An 18324-nucleotide genomic window follows, 5' to 3' on the forward strand; every position below is an offset into this window, starting at 1 on the left:
ATTTGAGTTGCCTAGTATCAAAATCTGCCACATCCATTTCACTTAGTTTCGAGTAATCTCGCAAAACTTGCAGTGAAGCTCCATACACACGCGTACAAAGTCCTAAATTTGAACTAGTATTTTAGTATGAAATATTACGCTTTTAAACAAAATTTTGTTTCCATGGAATTCCTTTAGAGCAAACATATAACAAGCGATATATAACTCAATTTTGGTTAAAAAAAATGGAGGCTTTTGATACTAGACGCCTCATTTCGTTTTTTCATTTCTCATAATTTATAAAAGATGTAAATAATGCCATGAACCTCCTGTATGTGTGCTTATAACGTAAATAAAGATTTCTGATTTAATTGTTGGTAACATTGCTATCTACCTTTCAATTACTAGTACCACTACAGACATACCGAAACCTAAAGGTGTGTAGTCGGTACCTGTCCCTAAAATAAAGAGAGGAATCCAGGACTCTCAAGTAATTAAGAACCACCGTTAGATCATATTAATTACGTAATATATACCCTCGTTCATATGCAACACACTTAGCTCACAAATATGTTTGGTTGCATACAGTGTAGGAGTTGTTAAACAGACATTTGTCATTGTTGTATAAACAGAAATAGAATTTTGTCATTTTTCTTTTTATTTCTCCTGGATAAAAGATACCACACTAAATATTCTAACGTCTATTTGTTAAATTAAATCATGTCATGCTGGAGTTATTACTTAAAACAATTATTTATGAGATATGAACAAAATCGCCTGAGACGCTTTTGAGAAAATTGTCTGGTAACAACTTACAACAAGAACTTCCGGATTATTTTTTTTAACCAGAAAAATGAATTAGGGTATTAGGAATTATATTTCTGTTTAATTGGCATCTGTAGCCTTAAGCCCGTCCTATATGAGGAATGACTTCCCTCAACGATCACATTATCTGAGAAAGTGGGGAAGAAAGGAAGTGCCTCGGAACCGTTATATTTCGTCTCATCTCGACATTTTCCTAGTGTAAATGGGGAAATTCCTGGAAAAAACCTCACTCAGGATGAACGGCCTAAAAAGGCTTTTACAAGTTTCCGATTGGGTGTCCATACCAGGAACGAAATCTAGACCGTTCGCACCGACGGCTAAGTGGGACGTCCTTCTTGTTTTTCTGGGACTACATCAGAAAAGCAAGCCATATCATTTTGTACAGTCATTATTTAAATATTGATATATGAAAAAGCAAAATCATTAGAGTCATTTTGGGGAAATTTGCTTTTTTCTCCTGCCTGGAAAATCTAATAAGGTTATAGTTTGGTTCGGGTGCGTTTAACGGCCCAGCCTTTAGTCGAGTAAGCAGAGACAAGTTGAAATCTTGAAAAAGTGTTCTTCACACGATTATCATACTTTCTTAAGTAGTTGATCGATAGTAATAATAATAATACGCGTAATTGGTTTCAGTTACTCTCTAAGGAAAGGACTGCTTGATTGAAATTCACTTTGTTTTTTTCATAATGGTGCATATTAGACAGTGTCTGTATCGAAAACGAAACGAACTTTTTGATAAACAGCCTTTAGAATATAGATTTCTTTTCATCATTCTTCATTTATCGACCATTTTCAACGTCATGGCCTGTTCTATCTGTCTATTATCGTCGTGATAAGGAACTTAGTTTGGGGACTGCGACTGTATCTTGAAAACGATAAGAGCTATGTTGAAATTTGGAATCAACTCTCTCGATTTATTCTGCTGTGTTGAATGACAAGACCTGGGAACTAGTAACCAGAAAATTTTATTTTGGGAACTTCAACTAGAGGCGATTCTACGCTAAGTGGGTGGTGACACAAGTAACGCTTTTGTAGGACGGGTTCGCTCTTTTTAATTGGATGTTGACCAAGCATCACGCTCTCTGCTAGGGAATTACAATCAGTCAAACTTACCTATAAATCAAACTCTTTCTTTTTTCTTTTCTTTAGTGCGAGTATTTATTAATGTAGCAATTTCTTAACTTGGAGGTAGCAGTACAGAAAAAGACAATAAATTTATTTCCCACAAAGGGTCTACTACAACTGCAAGGTTCCACTAAACTTGACAAATAAATTACCTTGTAATAATAACAACAATATTGTTAAGATACGTTTTAAAACGTTGTAATTCCTTAAACACGCGAGTTTTCGGTCACATCATGAAACGACGTTTGACTTCACAACCAACTAACTACATGACCTATGGAACCCGGAGGTTTAATGCCGCATACACAGAAGCTTTCCATTGACTTCTGTTTTCTGACTAGAATCCAGTTTCTACTTTGCATTTCTATTTCTATTTCTGCGACATTCATCTTTATACAGTATTATCCTCCCATCTGCGCCTAGGACTTCCTAGTGGACTTTTTCCAATTGGATTTCCAGTCAAAACTGAAAATGTTCCTACTTTCTTCCAGTCTGGCCACATGACCTGCCCACCTGAGCCTCCTAGACTTGATGACCCTAACATTTGGAAAACGGTATAAATTATGTAGTTCCTCGTTATGAAGTTTTCGCCATTTCCCATTCCCGTTCCTCTTGGGTCCGAATATTAATCTTAGGGTTTTATTTTCAATATGTTACACTGTTAAAAATATCCAATTCTTTGTATTCTCTTCGAAAGCAAAAACTACAAAAGATTTTAAAATTGTTATTGTTCCATTAAAAAAAAGAAAAAAAGAAAGGGAAAGAAAAAAATCACCAAGGAAAAGATCCGTACTCCCACTTGTACACTTAGAGAATTGGCAAAGAAAGTCGCGTAGTAGAAAAGATTGTTGATTTATCGTAATCTAGTTGGATGGATTCGCACAATTTCTGTCGTTTGCAAGTCTATTCTTAAAACTCGTTTCGAAGTCAAGGTCGTCTTAATTATGCCGTCAATCTTTCGTTGTCTCATATATATGTGTTCCTATTCACACCATGCCATCATATGCAATTTACACACACACATACACACATGAATGGATGATTGTGGCAACACACGTAACAAGGCAAGCATTACATAAGAACAGGGAAATGTGAGGAAAGGCATCTAATACTTCTAGTTTTTACGCGATTTCCTCATGTTTTATTGGTGAAACATCCTAAACAAGAAGAAAACATCCATGTTTTTGTTTTTTCAGTACATTACAAAACATCCCATACAAAACGTAATAAAGAAATGTTCACAAAATCTTTGGAAAATGTTATCTTCAAGAGAACTTGTAGTCTCGATGGAATCCCTCGTCTTTTCTGGTCTAGTGGTTAGCACGCACGGCTTTGGTGCATGAGTCCCGTGTTCGATTCCCGATGAAGGGCAGCAAACGTGACATTCTACTTCAAGACAGTAGTAAGCCTTCTTCTATGTGGCCTCACTGCCGAGAGCGACGTAAATATGTATCAATGAATAAATAAACAAACAAATCTTGATCGAAAATGACAGTCTCATGTCAGTAGGATATCAATGAGAAGGTCTATATGGTTATATGGTTAGCGGGCGCGTCTTCAACTGGTTAAAGACGCTGAAACACATCTTCAATTAATATGTATCTACCCTTAAGAATTTCGAGATAAGGCGATGTTATTTTAACAATTACAACCTTTACCCTTTTTTCTTCTTTTCTAAGGGAAAGTTAAAAAATACGTATTTAATGATTATAAATTAAAAGCCGAAACATCAATTTTCAAGCTTTTAACTTTATAGGATTTTTAGATATGTCCATTTTATTTTATCAATTGAATACTAAATTATTTTTTCTTCCCTTGAACGGAAAATATCAAATCCATTGAAACACGTCTTTGATTATTTTAAGTGAAAAGTCTAAATAAAGATTTCAAATTTGTAATCTTGTCGGATTTGGAGAAATGACCATTTTATGTTAGCAATTGCAACCTTTATCCTTTCGTTCCTACCCGCCTTTTTTCTTACCTTCTAGGAGAAATATCAAAAAGCGCTGAAACACGTCTATAATGTTCTTTTTTTTTTAATGAAACTAAATACCAAATTTTACGTCTCTAACCTTAACGAATTTCGAGATATGACCATCTTACTTTAACAATTGCAGTCCCAATCCTTTTTCTTCCCTTCTAGGCCATATATATATATATATATATATATATATATATATATATATATATATATATATATATATATATATATATATATATATATATATATTTGGTCTAGGAATTAATTCGTGCGGGTGGACAAGAGATGGCGCAACGAACGGAGCGTCCCACAGTTCCGTGTATCCACACATGTGTTGCAAACTCCTGTCATCGCGTATCGTTCCTAGTATAGGGCAGTGGATTAAAGCGTCAACAACACCAGTTTGTAGTTAAGTGAACATGGCGCAATTTGTGCCTGATAAAGTGTTTTTGCGGGGTGTCCTGCTGCATTACTTTAACATGCAGAAAAGTGCGACTGAAAGTCATCGTATTTTGGTGGAAGTGTATGGTGACCATGCTCTAGCTGAGCGAACGTGTCAGAAGTGGTTTGCACGGTTTAGAGGTGGTGATTTCGGCTTGGCAGACCAAGAGCGAGCTGGACAGCCAAAAAAATTTCAAGACGAAGAATTGACAGCATTGCTCGAGCAGGATCCGTGTCAAACGCAGGAACAACTTGCAGCAGCATTAGGCGTTGATCAAACAACAGTCTCCAAACGCTTGAAAGCCATGGGAATGATTCAAAAGATGTCACATTGGGTTCCACATGAATTGAAAGACAGAGACGTTGAAAGACGAAAAACCATTTGCGAATTGCTCCTTCAACGACAGAGCAGAAAGGGGTTTCTGCATCGAATTATTACGGGTGATGAGAAGTGGATCCATTACGAGAACCCTAAACGAAAAAAGGCCTGGGTGAAACCAGGTGAACCAGGTCCATCACAACCAAAACGAGATATTCACTGTGCAAAGGTTATGCTGTGCATATGGTGGGATATGAAAGGTGTGGTGTACTATGAGCTGCTGCAACCGGGTGAAACTATGAATGGAGAACGTTATCGACGACAATTAATGCGTTTGAAGCAAGCTCTGGCCAGAACACGACCAGAATGGGAGAACAGACATGATAAACTTATTGTTCAACATGATAACGCTCGCCCACATGTCGCAAAACCGGTCAAAACCTATTTAGAAAATGTCGGATGGGAAGTTTTACCCCACCCGCCGTATTCACCAGACGTTGCTCCTTCGGACTACTACTTGTTCGATTGCATGAACAACGATTTGATTGGACAGCGGTTTACTTCTTCAGAAGATATCGAAACATGGGTCTCTGACTGGATCGCTTCCAAGGATGAGGACTTCTTTCGCCACGGAATCCGTACATTGCCTGACAGATGGGCGAAAGTGGTGGCTAGCGATGGACAATATTTTTCTTAAGGTATTTATGTATTTTGTGTTTGTACTACAGCTTCAATGTGTGCGTACCAACCGCACGAATTAATTCCTAGACCAAATATATATATATATATATATATATATATATATATATATATATATATATATATATATATATATATATATATATATATATATATATAGATAGATAGATAGATAGATAGATAGATAGATAGATAGGTGGATATAGATATAGAAATAGATATAAACGCTGGAAGACGTATCTAATTTCTGAAAATAAGTAGTCCATATAACAAATTTTATTTCTCTAACATTCAGACATCCTGGGATAAGAACATTTTAAGATAGTAATTACCATCCGTTTTTTGCCCCTTATCCGTCGAATTTCCAAAAATCTTTCCTTTGTGGTGGACACTTTATATTCCAAATACTACAAGGTATGCAAATTTCTAACTTAAACGGTTTGGCTTGTACGTTGATCAGTCACGCATTCAGGACATGTTTTATATATATATATATAGGGTGTACCAGGAGGAAGAGGCAATACTTCGGAAAATGGTAGTATGCGTGTTACTAAGCAAAAAAAGTTCATATGAACATGGGTCCTAATCTAAACGGTTTGAGAGCTACAGGCTGTGAACCATTTTTGACTGTAAATTGCATATTGTCCACCCTGTAGTTATTCTGCAGAGGTAAGACATAGTGGATTTGAAAGACGATGATAAGGCCTTTCCAACGGTATGCAATATGTAGCAATGCTGTCTTTGTAAGAGAAGTTATTGAAGGATATTTGAGAATCAGTGTTGCAACCCAATTTCTTTAAATAACCTTAACTTTCCAAAATTTCTCTCACTAGTTTCCCTTCAAAAGTAGTGCTCTCAACAGGTCGGGTCGGGTCGTGTTGAAGACCGACCCGACCCGACCCGTCACCCGAATTGACTGACCCGACCCGATGGTCCGACCCGACCCCAGTGACCCGACCTGAGTTGACCCGATTGGCCCGACCCGAGCTGACCCTATCCGTAACCCGACCCGAGCTGAACCAACCCGTTTGAGAGCACTAGGTCACGACACTTGGTGAACGCCAAAATGCACTCCCATTGGGAATTAAACCCGGACCACGTGTACCAAAGTCTTACACGTTAACCACTAACTAGATCAAGCTGGGGATTTGTATATGCATCTTAATGAATATTTGGCACTTTTGAGGTTTAGTTATTTCTTTTTATAACTGATACCAGTGTCCGACGTGGGAAAAATTTATTTTTTTCTTACTTTATTTCTATGTGACGAAATTTTTATTCAAGGTCAGTGTTCTCACCTGCTCGGACGGCAGGGGGTCTTCTCGGAAGGCAGTAGCAAGAGTCTCTTGGCGGAGACAAAAGGAAACCGTTTAACTACAATGATAAGGGTTGAGGAAACGAGAGAACGCCTGTGATTTTTTCCAACCCTTCAACTTTCATTCCAAAATAGGTTCTTATGATTCCGGGACCCGTGCCAATTTGATTTTTCTTTCTCGGTAATTAAAACGTATTTTACAGTATATATAGTTGCAAGTAAGAAGATACATATGAATTTTGTAATTTAAAATTTAAAAATACAGTATGATAATTAATTATAGAGTACTAATTTTATTTCATCACTATCAGCCCAACAAATGAAATTCAAACAATTCGCACCCTGGGTCTTGGTCATCAATACTGCGTATTATTCTTTGTCTTGCACAGTCAAGTCTTGGTCCTGCATTTCGTAGCCTTGGTGGTCTTTCATGCTATACAAGAGCCAAGAATGCTCGCCTCATCGGTACAAATGAAGACCAAGTGTGATTTTGATTATGGTCTTTCATACTATACGAAAAGCAAGAAAATGCTCATCGCTACTTCGTGATCACCAAAACAAGGCCAAGAGCAAGATTACTATGCACTTCGTCTTGCATATCCAATCTTTATCTTATTCTTGTATCGATGTTCTTGGGGTTGGTGAAATAAAATGAAATATTCAGGTTAAGGTCCCTCGATTCCGCACCGAGGCTAAGGGATATGGTGACCATGACAAATGAATGGAATGGTGGAATGAAGAAAGTAGGAGGAAACAGGAGAACCTCGAGAAAACCCCACTACACGGCGTTTCTCCACCACAAACCCCACTTAGCACAAGCTGGGATCGAACCATGGACACCATGCACTAGAGATGAATTCTCTACCACTGAGCTACTGCGACCCTGCTTGGGCTTGGTCGTCCATATCCAATCTTTCTTTTGGCCTTACTTAAACAACTTCTAGTTTTGTTCTAAATCCAGACTCCATATTGGCGTAGATATTAATATTACAGTCGATTGGTAAAATCAATCTTCCACATTTAAAAATTAAAGTACACACAAGTACAAAAATAAGCATTTACCATAAAAACACTAGCTGCAAGTGTTCAAAATAGATTTATGGCTTCTATAAAATCAATTGAAAATTGTTAGTTTTAATTAGGCAGCTAGTGAAAAACAACAGCTTTCGACTCCAGCCGAGTTTAAGCTCAACCTAAACTCAGTTGACCAAAGTGAACTGACCCGACTGACCCGACCCGAGCTGACCCGATTGACCCGACCCGACAACCCGACCCGAGCTGACCCGACCCGTAACCCGACTCGAGCTGACCCGACTGACCCGACAAGACAACCCGACCTGACCCAACCCGTAACCCGACTCGAGCTGACCCGACTGACCCGACAAGACAACCCGACCTGACCCGACCCGTAACCCGACTCGAGCTGACCCGACCCGTTTGAGAGCACTATTCAAAAGTTACCACTGCCACATTCTGCATACCGTTCGTAAAGCTATTCCATCGCCTTTCAAATTCGGTATGTCTCACCTCTGCAGAGTAAATACAGGGTGAGCAATAAACAACAGAAAGTCGATAATAGTTCACAACCTGTAGCTCTCAAACTGTTCAGATTAGGACCTATGTTCATATGAACTTTTTTGCTTAGAATCACCCATACTACCATTTCCCAAAAAATTACCCCTTGCTCCTGGGACACCCTATATATATATATAAGAGAGAGAGAGAGAGAGAAAGAGAGAGAGAGAGAAAGAGAGAGAGAGAAAATACAACGGATAGTTGTCTACGTAATATAGTATTTAAACACACTTCAATCAAAAGTTTCGTACTTACATTTTAGTTAGAATTGAGTGTAGTTTTGCAGTTGCCTCACTGGTATTTATTATATTTATTATAAGACCTATTAACATAATTCGGCACTTTCGCTCCCAAGAAAATTTGAAAAGTCATATATATATATATATATAGGCGCGGATCCAAGGGGCTTGGCGCTCAGGTATACACTGGATAAAATGGGCTTCAATCCTGCTTTACACAGGATAAAACAGCAAACTATTGTTTAGCCCATCCCTTGATCATATCCTGAATCCGCCACTATATATATATATATATATATATATATATATATATATATATATATATATATATATATATATATATATATATATATATATATATATATATATATATATGTATAGGCTATATATATATTCAATGTTCTGCTCAAGGGTATAGTAGACTCGCCATTTACGATAAAGGAGACGGAATGATTAATGCAAGTGAATGACCATAAAGTAATTGGTGGAATGTGGGAAAACTCCGAGAAAACCCCAGACACGATGTTGTTCACTATATATGTGCATGGGCTAGAATCGACTTAGCGACCACTCACACCAGAGGTGGAAGTCCTTTAACACTGAGCTCACAAAAAAAAAAAAAAAAAAAGACTCAAATAGTTTGGTTGACTGGTTAATTTGAATTTAAGTGTTCTATTCAGCACCGAAGCTATATACTAATACCGGTACTTTATCTTGTGTCCTCGTTTTCGGGGAGAGAGGATACATACGCCTAAGCAAGGGCGCCGATCCTGGTGGGCCCGGGCCCCCCAAAGCTCATGTGGGCCCCTATTGTATTTATGAATATACAATATTAGCATAATTTGAATGCAATTTGTCTTAAAATCCTCATACTATATGTATACCTTCTGCATCTAAATGCCCTCCCCCCAAATTTACAGAGAAATCGGCGCCCTTGGGTAACGGGGTCCTCCCGCGTTTCCCTCACTTTTACTTCTGACCAGAATTAAAATATTTCTTATTTGGAAAGATTCCAGTATACTGGAATCTTTCCATTGATAGCAACACAAGCAAATTTACATTGATTGTTTCGTTAACGTAGAGTTTAACGTCCCGCTCAGCACTCAGGCTATAAGAAACATGGAGTTACAGCTTAATTCGAGATCCTAATTACATGAGCTCGCACCAGAACTCAAAATTAAGCGATCATGAGTACGTTGTTTTAATTTTGTACAAATTCGTTACTATGCTAGAAAATGATCTTTGAATTTTGCAGGCCGATGCAGAGAAATGATACCTACATGCTACAGCTTTATCTTTTAATATTTGGGAGGGGGATTCTACAACTTGGTCTGGGAAGTTTTCCCGTAACTTATTTTGATAAACCTATACTGCTGTAAGTGACAAATGAACTCCCACCGGGAATCGAAATCGGGTTTCCCGCGCTGAGAAAGCGTACGTTAACCATACACTGTAAAACAGGTTTACAACAATATTATTGTGGCCGATTACTGAAAACATAGAACATTATACATTACTTGGTAGAAGTGCCAAAGATATTTTGTAAAGCTTTGCTCATATTAAACGATAAATACCAATGCAAATTCTCTCAGGTAGTTATTATGCTCGGAAGACGATGTCTTTGTGCTGAATTAACACACAAGTAGCACCTAATTTTTTACAGTGTACAACCAGACGCGCACCCAGAAATTTTTGTTAGACGGATGCAATACTACAAGGCAATATGTTTAGGTAGTATCGAACGGTTGTTATTCTACAGCAGAATAATAATAATGAAAAAAAGATATGTAATTTTTAAGTACACCTATAAGACTTATACTCACGAAAAATGATAAAATTTGATTTCATTTATCAGAAAAGAAATAGTACAGATGACGAGTAAGATCAAATCTTTAGTCTATATCAGGGTTTCGCAACCTTCGGGTAGCGACCCCTAGGGGGTCGCGACAGGGTTTCATGGGGAGTCGCGAAGATGAATGAATTGACCAAATTTAGTTTTAATCCATTCGCTTTTAGAGAAGTTACTGTATCCACTATATACAAGAAATGGATTCTACTATTATAGAAATAGATGGATATCGTGAGATCTCCGCAATAGATATATTAAAAATCCCACATAAGCTTATTACAAGCCAGAAATTATAATGGGGGTCGCTGGCAAGAGTTTGTGATAAAATGGGGGTCATGATAGGAATTAAGTTGAGAACTACTGGTCTATATCAAGTATTTCTCTTCTAAACAAGTATAGTTTTATTAACGAATGCATGTCATTGCGAAGTTTTTTTTCTTGGGGGGGGAGGACTACATGCACCCTCCTCGTTAGGTGTGCCCCTGAACCAAACCCAAACAATGTCAGAGTTGATTGTCATTTTCCTTATTGAAAGTTCTCAAAACAACGTTTATCTGCTCGGAGTGCTTCCTAAAATTATTATTTTAAGAAAACTAAACACTTATTAATTTGTTGCTTTAAAAAATGCGATAATATTAACGGTCAGTTGGTTTAATTATTATTTAAAAAGTAAAGCAGTCAATGAAAATTCCCGTATAGGCTACTACAATTCTACGCACGCATTACAAACTCAGTCGGTGCTATATTTGGCTCTAGAAGGGAACATTGTCCCGTGTCGCATGTTTATCGAATTATTTTGGCTTGCGCTGTTCGCCTGTCGAGCATCCGTACAATCAAGTTTGGTTACTGAAGCAGCTCAGCATCAGGAAACCTTTTCGAAAACATTAAAATAAGATAACATCAATTTTGTATGAAAACATGAAGTTTTGTCCTTACCTTCTTAACGTTGAAGAACTTGGAGTCCGGATAAAAGCGACACTTTTTGAAAAAGAAAAAAGAAAAAGAATTTATAACGAAATGTTTCTCACGTGCTTTTGAATATTTGAGATGCAAGACTTGCCACAGAATTACACCAGAGCCGCCATGCGACTACAGAGAACAACATCAAACTGCGTAATGAATGTGTGTGTAAACGTTGTTGTAGAGAACGTCACAGCAGCACAGACTCTGCGTGAACTGGTGATCCGATCTTTAAAAAGCGTTGAATGAAGCCAAGCAAGGGAGCACAGAACGATAAGTTATCCGAGCTCATTTCTTTTTAACAGGGAGGAATATTTAAACAGGGTCTGCGCGCGCGTTCCCTATCTCTTTAGTGAACTTAACAACACGTGTCTATAATACTCTGATGTTCCACATTTCTCTTATTCGTATTGAATGACCAAAAAGTGTTGTAACAGAACTAATTTTCAACGATTTAAAATCGAATTTTAATGTCTTGTTTGCTTGTTTGTTTGTTTAGTATCGACGCAAGGAAACGAAATTGATTTTTTGACCTGTCATCCACCAGTCTTGTTTAGATTTCATTCCAGAAACGAAACACAGTGTTGCCAGAATGTAAGTTCCTTACAAAGTGTATGTATGCATTGATAGATACAGTAAACTTGATTCACACTACCAAATGACTCTTGTCAGACTGATGTGAACATACATTTGAACGCTTCATTTCTTTTCTTTTTAGTAAATATATACAGAGGCGGATCTGGAAAACTAAGGGGGGAGTAGTCAGACCCCAGACTGTATAGGTATTATATCATGAGTTTCCTATAAACTTCCAAAAATATATAAATTATTTTTGTTACTCAAATAACTGGGAAAAAACAGAGGGGCTAGGCCCCCGGCCCCTGGAAAGATCCACAAATGAATATATGTACATTGGATCGTGAAGTTACGAAATGAACTCGTTGTTTTGCGAACAATTCGATTTATGAGCAAATTTTAGTGAACAATTTTCCCTTGGGTTTACTAACAATATTTCGGCTTACGAATCAGTGACGACGCCAGTTTAGTTTCTTGGGTGGCAAACGGAACAGCAGATACTTTTCTGAGGGGGGGTGGGGGCGGAAAACAGCTACTTTTTGTATACCGAAAATAATACTTTTATAGGTACTTGACTTACATTATAATTAGGCATCGGCTTTTATGCACTTATAAAATTCATAAAATATGCAAACAACTATGCTGTTAAATGTGTTAAAATATGCACTAACAATGCAACAAAGGAGAACATTTTAAAACATGCAGCAAAGTTGAGACAAAGTTTTGTAAATAAAATGTAACATCAAAAATATATGGAATCCTTACCTGTGAAATCGATATTCCCTGAGAATTACGTTAATAAAAACGTACAAGTTTACTTTTCGCTACTCGAAATAATTGTTGAAAAATATATAGTTTTCACTAATTTATTTCTTACTGATCCCTAAAAGATTTGTACTGGGCGACATGAAAATATGTTACTTCGTATAGGTAAAATTCAAGGGGGCACCAGAGGTAATTGTTGAAAGATTATTATTATTATTATTTTTTTTTTTTTTTTTTACGATTTGCGTATAAATACAACTTCCGGATTATGGGATAAATCTACAGTGAAAAAAAAAAAAAACTTGTCCTAGGTGGCCACTTAAAAGCACGAATGTTAAGTAACCGAGTACAGGACAGGCTAAAGCTGGTGAGCCCACGCGGTAGCGTCCGAAGGGAACAAGTGCATCAGTAATGGTGGGTATACGCAAAAGCAAGGGTAGTAAAAGAAGTGGTTTTTTGGAATGATACGAGTTTCAATATCATTTGTCATGGTTTCATACTAGTAACGCTCCACTTGTAAACATAAAATTTAGTTTCTGTACACTGTGTCTTATTTCTGTAAAATTTACGTGGTACCGTAAACTGAACTAGTATCAAAAAATATTCGAGTGTATACTTCTATTAGGTATGCGGAAGATATTAAGTACTTCAAAACATTCGGAGAATATTGTATTGTCTCCAAAAAATAAATTCTGTAGCTTGGACAAAAACGACCAATCGTAGAAATTATTGAAATTTTGCAAAATAATAATAATAATAAATAAATAAAATAAACTTTTAGATTCAAATCACAGAACTGTATGAATCTTTCGGGTTACGTTTGCGAGAAATAATCAACAAATATAGTAGTGAGTCAGTATTTTTCAATTAGTGTTCCATTGACCGATAGGGATGCGCACGAGACAATATTTGCGGCTGTCTCGTCCCGAAAATGTGCTGTAAAAGTGATGTCTCGACTCGAAAAATGTATATTTCTCTATTGAAAGAGCCGTGTCTCGACTCGAATTTTGTCAGGAAAATCCTGTCTCGACTCGTCTCGTGCGCATCCCTATGACCCATATAGATCCTTTCATTGTTTAGAAGAGATATAAATAGTGACGTTGACCTTCTGTATTTATATATATACACTGTGGGGTGTGTGCACATATGATAAACACATGAAATTATATGAACTTTTTAAATTGACACTTCCCCCTTGACAAATTCCTGCATATGCCACTGGTATGTTTGTCATGAGAAATAATGTCCAAGGTGATGATCTACAGAACTCATGGCAAAATAGTCTTCGAAGTAATATTAGGCGGAAGAGGAGCATCAATTACAGAGGGGCTCTTTGTTCGATTCCCGTCCACAAGAGTTTGTGGAGGGCATTATCGTGTCCGTGAGTTTTCTAGAGGTTCTCCCGTTTTCTCACACATTCTTATTTCACTATTTTCTTTTTACAATCATCCCCTTCCATTAATCACCCGTCACTTTTGACATAAAGAGCACAAACGTAGTACGTGAAACTAATTATTTTGTGGAGAGGGGTTTCGGTGGTATAGTGGTAGAGTGGTTTCGGTGGTTCACTTTTGGTTCATGGGGCCCCTAGTTCGCTCCCAGCTCGCTTCAAATAAAACTTGTGGTAGAAAAACACCATGTTTGTGGTTTTCCTCTTGGTTATCCCGCTTCCTCCCACTTTCTTCATTCTACCATTTCATTCGTTTCTCATCATCACCGTTTCCTTTAGCCTCCACGTCATAAACATGGGACGTAAACCTGAAAGATTTCATTTCATTTTGTGGAGGTTCTGCTAGGTTTTTTCTTTTTTCTTTTTTCTTTTCTTTCTTTCTTTCTTTTTTTTTTTTTTTTTTTTTTTGCCGGCGGGAGTCATTTAACACAGATGGTTTGAGATAAGTTAAACGTACCAAGAAGTGAACACGATTGGTGACTTTTTGCTTTGAAGTTTTCTTGTGTGTACTTTAAAAAATGGTTTAAACTTTAAAAAAAGTATCATGGGTGTGTATTTTGATCCAACCTACACGTAATATTTACATATGTACTAACTTTCCATTTGCATGTTTAAGAATTTCTTGCTTTGTAAGCATTTTCGTTAGAAAATGTACCCATCACTTTTCCCTACCCCTAAAATGTAGGGCAAAAATGATTTCCATTCGCATCAATTTTTTCTGTCCGAATTATGAAATTTTCTATTTGCCATGTAAACTGTTGACGGTATATCATAATGATATTTCTTTTTTCCCTTTAGAAATCCTAGAGATTTGATTTAATAATTTTTAAAGACACCATTAGAATAAATCATCGGCGCAACAATAAATCTACATTATTAGATTCCAAATCAAATCTTGTTAAATAAATAGCTGATAACTTATACAAATGTCCCAAATCGTTTACGTAATGTGTTATATCGTTTATGAGCGCTCGAAAGTAGAGTCAACAATGGACCGAGATTTTATCCGTTCACCAATTTTATTATAAAATCAAGTCTTTTGTATTTACAAAAGTTCTAAAAACAAAGTGTCTCTACAATGACTAAAGTTTACAGGTTTTAACTTTCTGTACGGGTAACCCCTTAGCTTCATAGCAGCCTCCAGGGTTAGGATAGGTTACGATCAGTTGGTCGACTGATGCCAGGTCCCTCTGTGGTTGGGCTTTTATCTGTCCTCTTCGGGTCCTTCGTGAGGTCCGTCTTCTTTCGGCTTTCCTCGGTGTCTTTCGTGTCGGCTTCTCGTCTGCTACACTGTTTACAATCAATAATACGTGTTGTGCTGACATATGCTTTTGCCGTGATGTGGGGATCCTTACAATATACAGGGTTGAGCTAAAATATTTCCTGTATTAGCCAACCTTCTGTATTGCCCTGGCCAACTTCGGACTGTAAGAACACCGGAAAATGTGGAGCGTGTGAGACAGTCCATCCAGCAATATCCCAAGCGTTCAGCATTTAAACAGGTCGGCCAGGCGATTTTTCTCAGTCCAGAACTTGTTGCTCTATACTTTGATACCCAAACTTGAATAGTTTTTCTATCTGGAACAGAACCATGTCGGCAAAGTCAGAACTGAATGCGAAATATCTACTGAGTAGTAATCATAAAACCAATATGACGAGTATACTCCTCCATAACAAACAGAGGATGTTCACCGCTCACGCCATTGCGACTACTGAAAATGGCATGTATACCGCTATCGATCGATGCGTCGTCCGCCGTCATATCCCTATCACAACTCATGGAGTGCCTTCTCCAAATACGGGAGGTCTTTTGGACGGACAATGTAATTTACACGCCACCTTCACCATGCAGTTTTGTTATGAGTTATCTGGATGCTTTAGGAACGTATATGATAGGTATTATAGCAATATCTCATTGCTTTTTAAAAAATAACTTCGACATCGATAATTTTTACATTAACATTTATGAACATTTTCGTTTTGTTTGTGAAATAAGAAGAATTGAATTTTGAAGAATGATTTTAATGCGTTTAAGATATGAATGATTTTAATGTTTATTTGTGTTTGTAGAATTATTATTTATTATTAACAGTGATAAATATGCAGTGAGTATATAGTACTTTATTTTTATGTTGTAGACTTATTGATGTTTGTATAATTTAGTTTTTGTAGAAGACAAATTTTGGTCTGGGAAACTACAGGAATGGAAATCAACATAGAAAAATCGAAAGTAATGAAAAATTCCCGTGGAAATGCGTCCTTACAGGTCAGAGCAGAACGAAGAGAACTAGAAGAGGTCGAAGCATTTCAAATATCTGAGAAGTATTTTGACGAAAGACGCGTAACTGCACAAATGGAATCAGGTCGAGAATTGTCATAGCCAAAGAAGCATTCAACAAGTAAAGGACAATATTAAGTAGCAGCCTTAATATTGGACTAAGGAAGAAATTGGTCAAGTTCTATATATGGAGTGTTGGACTTTATGGTTCAGAGCATTGGACATTGCGGAAGTTAGAGAAGAAATATTTAGAGAGCTTCGAAATGTGATGATGGAGGAAGATGAAGAAGATAAAATTGACAGAAAGAATAACAAACGAAGATGTTTTAAACGGATAGGAGAGAAGAGGACGCTTCTAGTCGCCATCCTTCGTAGAAAGGCTAATTGGATTGAGACACATTTTGCGAAGAAATTGTCTTCTTCATACCGCCATAGAAGGAAAGACGGAAGGATAACGAGGAATAGGCAGAAAAACACAACTGATGAATGATTGTAAAAACAGAAGAAAATATTGGGAGTTAAAATAGGAAGTTGAAAATCGAGAAACATGGAAACATTTCCAGGCACAAACTGAAAATTAAGAAGAAGAAAAAATCCTCATTAGTCTCAGGACCTGCCAAAAGATACTATACTTAATAATAATAATAATAATAATAATAATAATAATAATAATAATAATAATAATAATAATAATAATAATAATAATAATAATAATAATAATAATAATTTCATTCTGCTTGGATGCGAAGTTTACTTCTTTCTATGGTTTAATGTTGCAATATTATGACATCGAGAATTCAAATCGTTTTGTTTTTTGACTAATGCTGACATTATGCACTTACTGTAGTTGTGTTGAAATTTATTATAGTGCGTTCGTGTACCTACAGGAATATACTTTTATTATCATGTTTGTCAATGCATGATCTTACACAATTGATATTGTGTAAACTAGTTGACTTCGGTACATGTAAACAAATTTAAAGCAAGAATTATAGAGCAGTTTTTGCAGAGTTTGAAATATTTAAAGTTTTTGTTAATTATTTTTTCCAAGTAATTTTGAAGAGTAATGAACTAAAAGAACAATCACGGATAAAATTTAATAATAGGGTTTTTTATGTAGTCCATGATAAAATATATTTTTAAAAAACGTCATAACTACACTTAATTACAATGTAAGTGTGCGTTATGCAATCATTTTACATTTTAGACATAGGTTACGGGCTACAATATGCATATGAGGACCCTTCTCAAAAGTCATATTTACTATTATGTGATTATTAAGTCGAAAACCTTTAATATCTTAATACTTTCTAACTGTACGTGGATAAAACTTGTCAAATGCATAGCCTAGGACAATGTCGTACGCAGGATTTTTTTGGGATGGACGTTTGATTTGACACACAATCTTAGTAATCAAGTACAGGATGTGCACAAAGATAGTTCCTGATTTGTAATGAGTATAACTTTATCACCAAATGTACTATTCTGCCCAAACTTTCGCATAGTCAGAATAAACTCAAAAAGTTTTTAGTGCTGTTAATTGAAATTACAAACAGGCGATGTTCGCTCTATCTGTTACGTGGAAACCATCGAGATGAGCCAAATCTTGTGAAGTGTAATCGATTTAATGAAGTTTATATCTACACTAATGCGTTCCTAAATATCATTCAGGGTTCCGGAGTGTAGGTACATAGATCAGGTGTAGCAGATCTTCTGGAACGCATTACTGCAGCTATAAACTTCATTACATCGGCTACACTTCACAAAATCTGACTCGTATTGGATTAGCGTCTCGATGGTTCCTCGTAACAGATGGCGCGCTCATCGTATGTTTGTAATTCCAACCAACACCACCAAAAATGTTTTGTGTTTATGTAACTACTGCGAAATTTTCAGGAGAATAGTACTTTTGTTATTAAAGTTATACCCTTTTCAAATCAGTATATCC

General features: G+C 36.7%; 1 protein-coding gene across 1 annotated transcript in view; it reads right to left on the reverse strand.

Moving 5' to 3' along the window:
* The window catches only part of LOC145663109 (sialin-like), a 154460-nt gene extending 142882 nt beyond the window's left edge, over positions 1-11578 (reverse strand). Inside the window, exon 1 of the mRNA XM_081729383.1 lies at positions 11284-11578. The gene's annotated coding sequence lies outside the window, so the exon portion shown is untranslated. The remainder of the gene's footprint in view (positions 1-11283) is intronic.
* Between the last annotated feature and the right edge of the window lie 6746 nt (positions 11579-18324).

Source organism: Thermobia domestica, chromosome 10 (assembly GCF_964235325.1).
Source record: "Thermobia domestica chromosome 10, izTheDome1.hap1.1, whole genome shotgun sequence".
Taxonomy (NCBI): Eukaryota; Metazoa; Arthropoda; class Insecta; order Zygentoma; family Lepismatidae; genus Thermobia; species Thermobia domestica.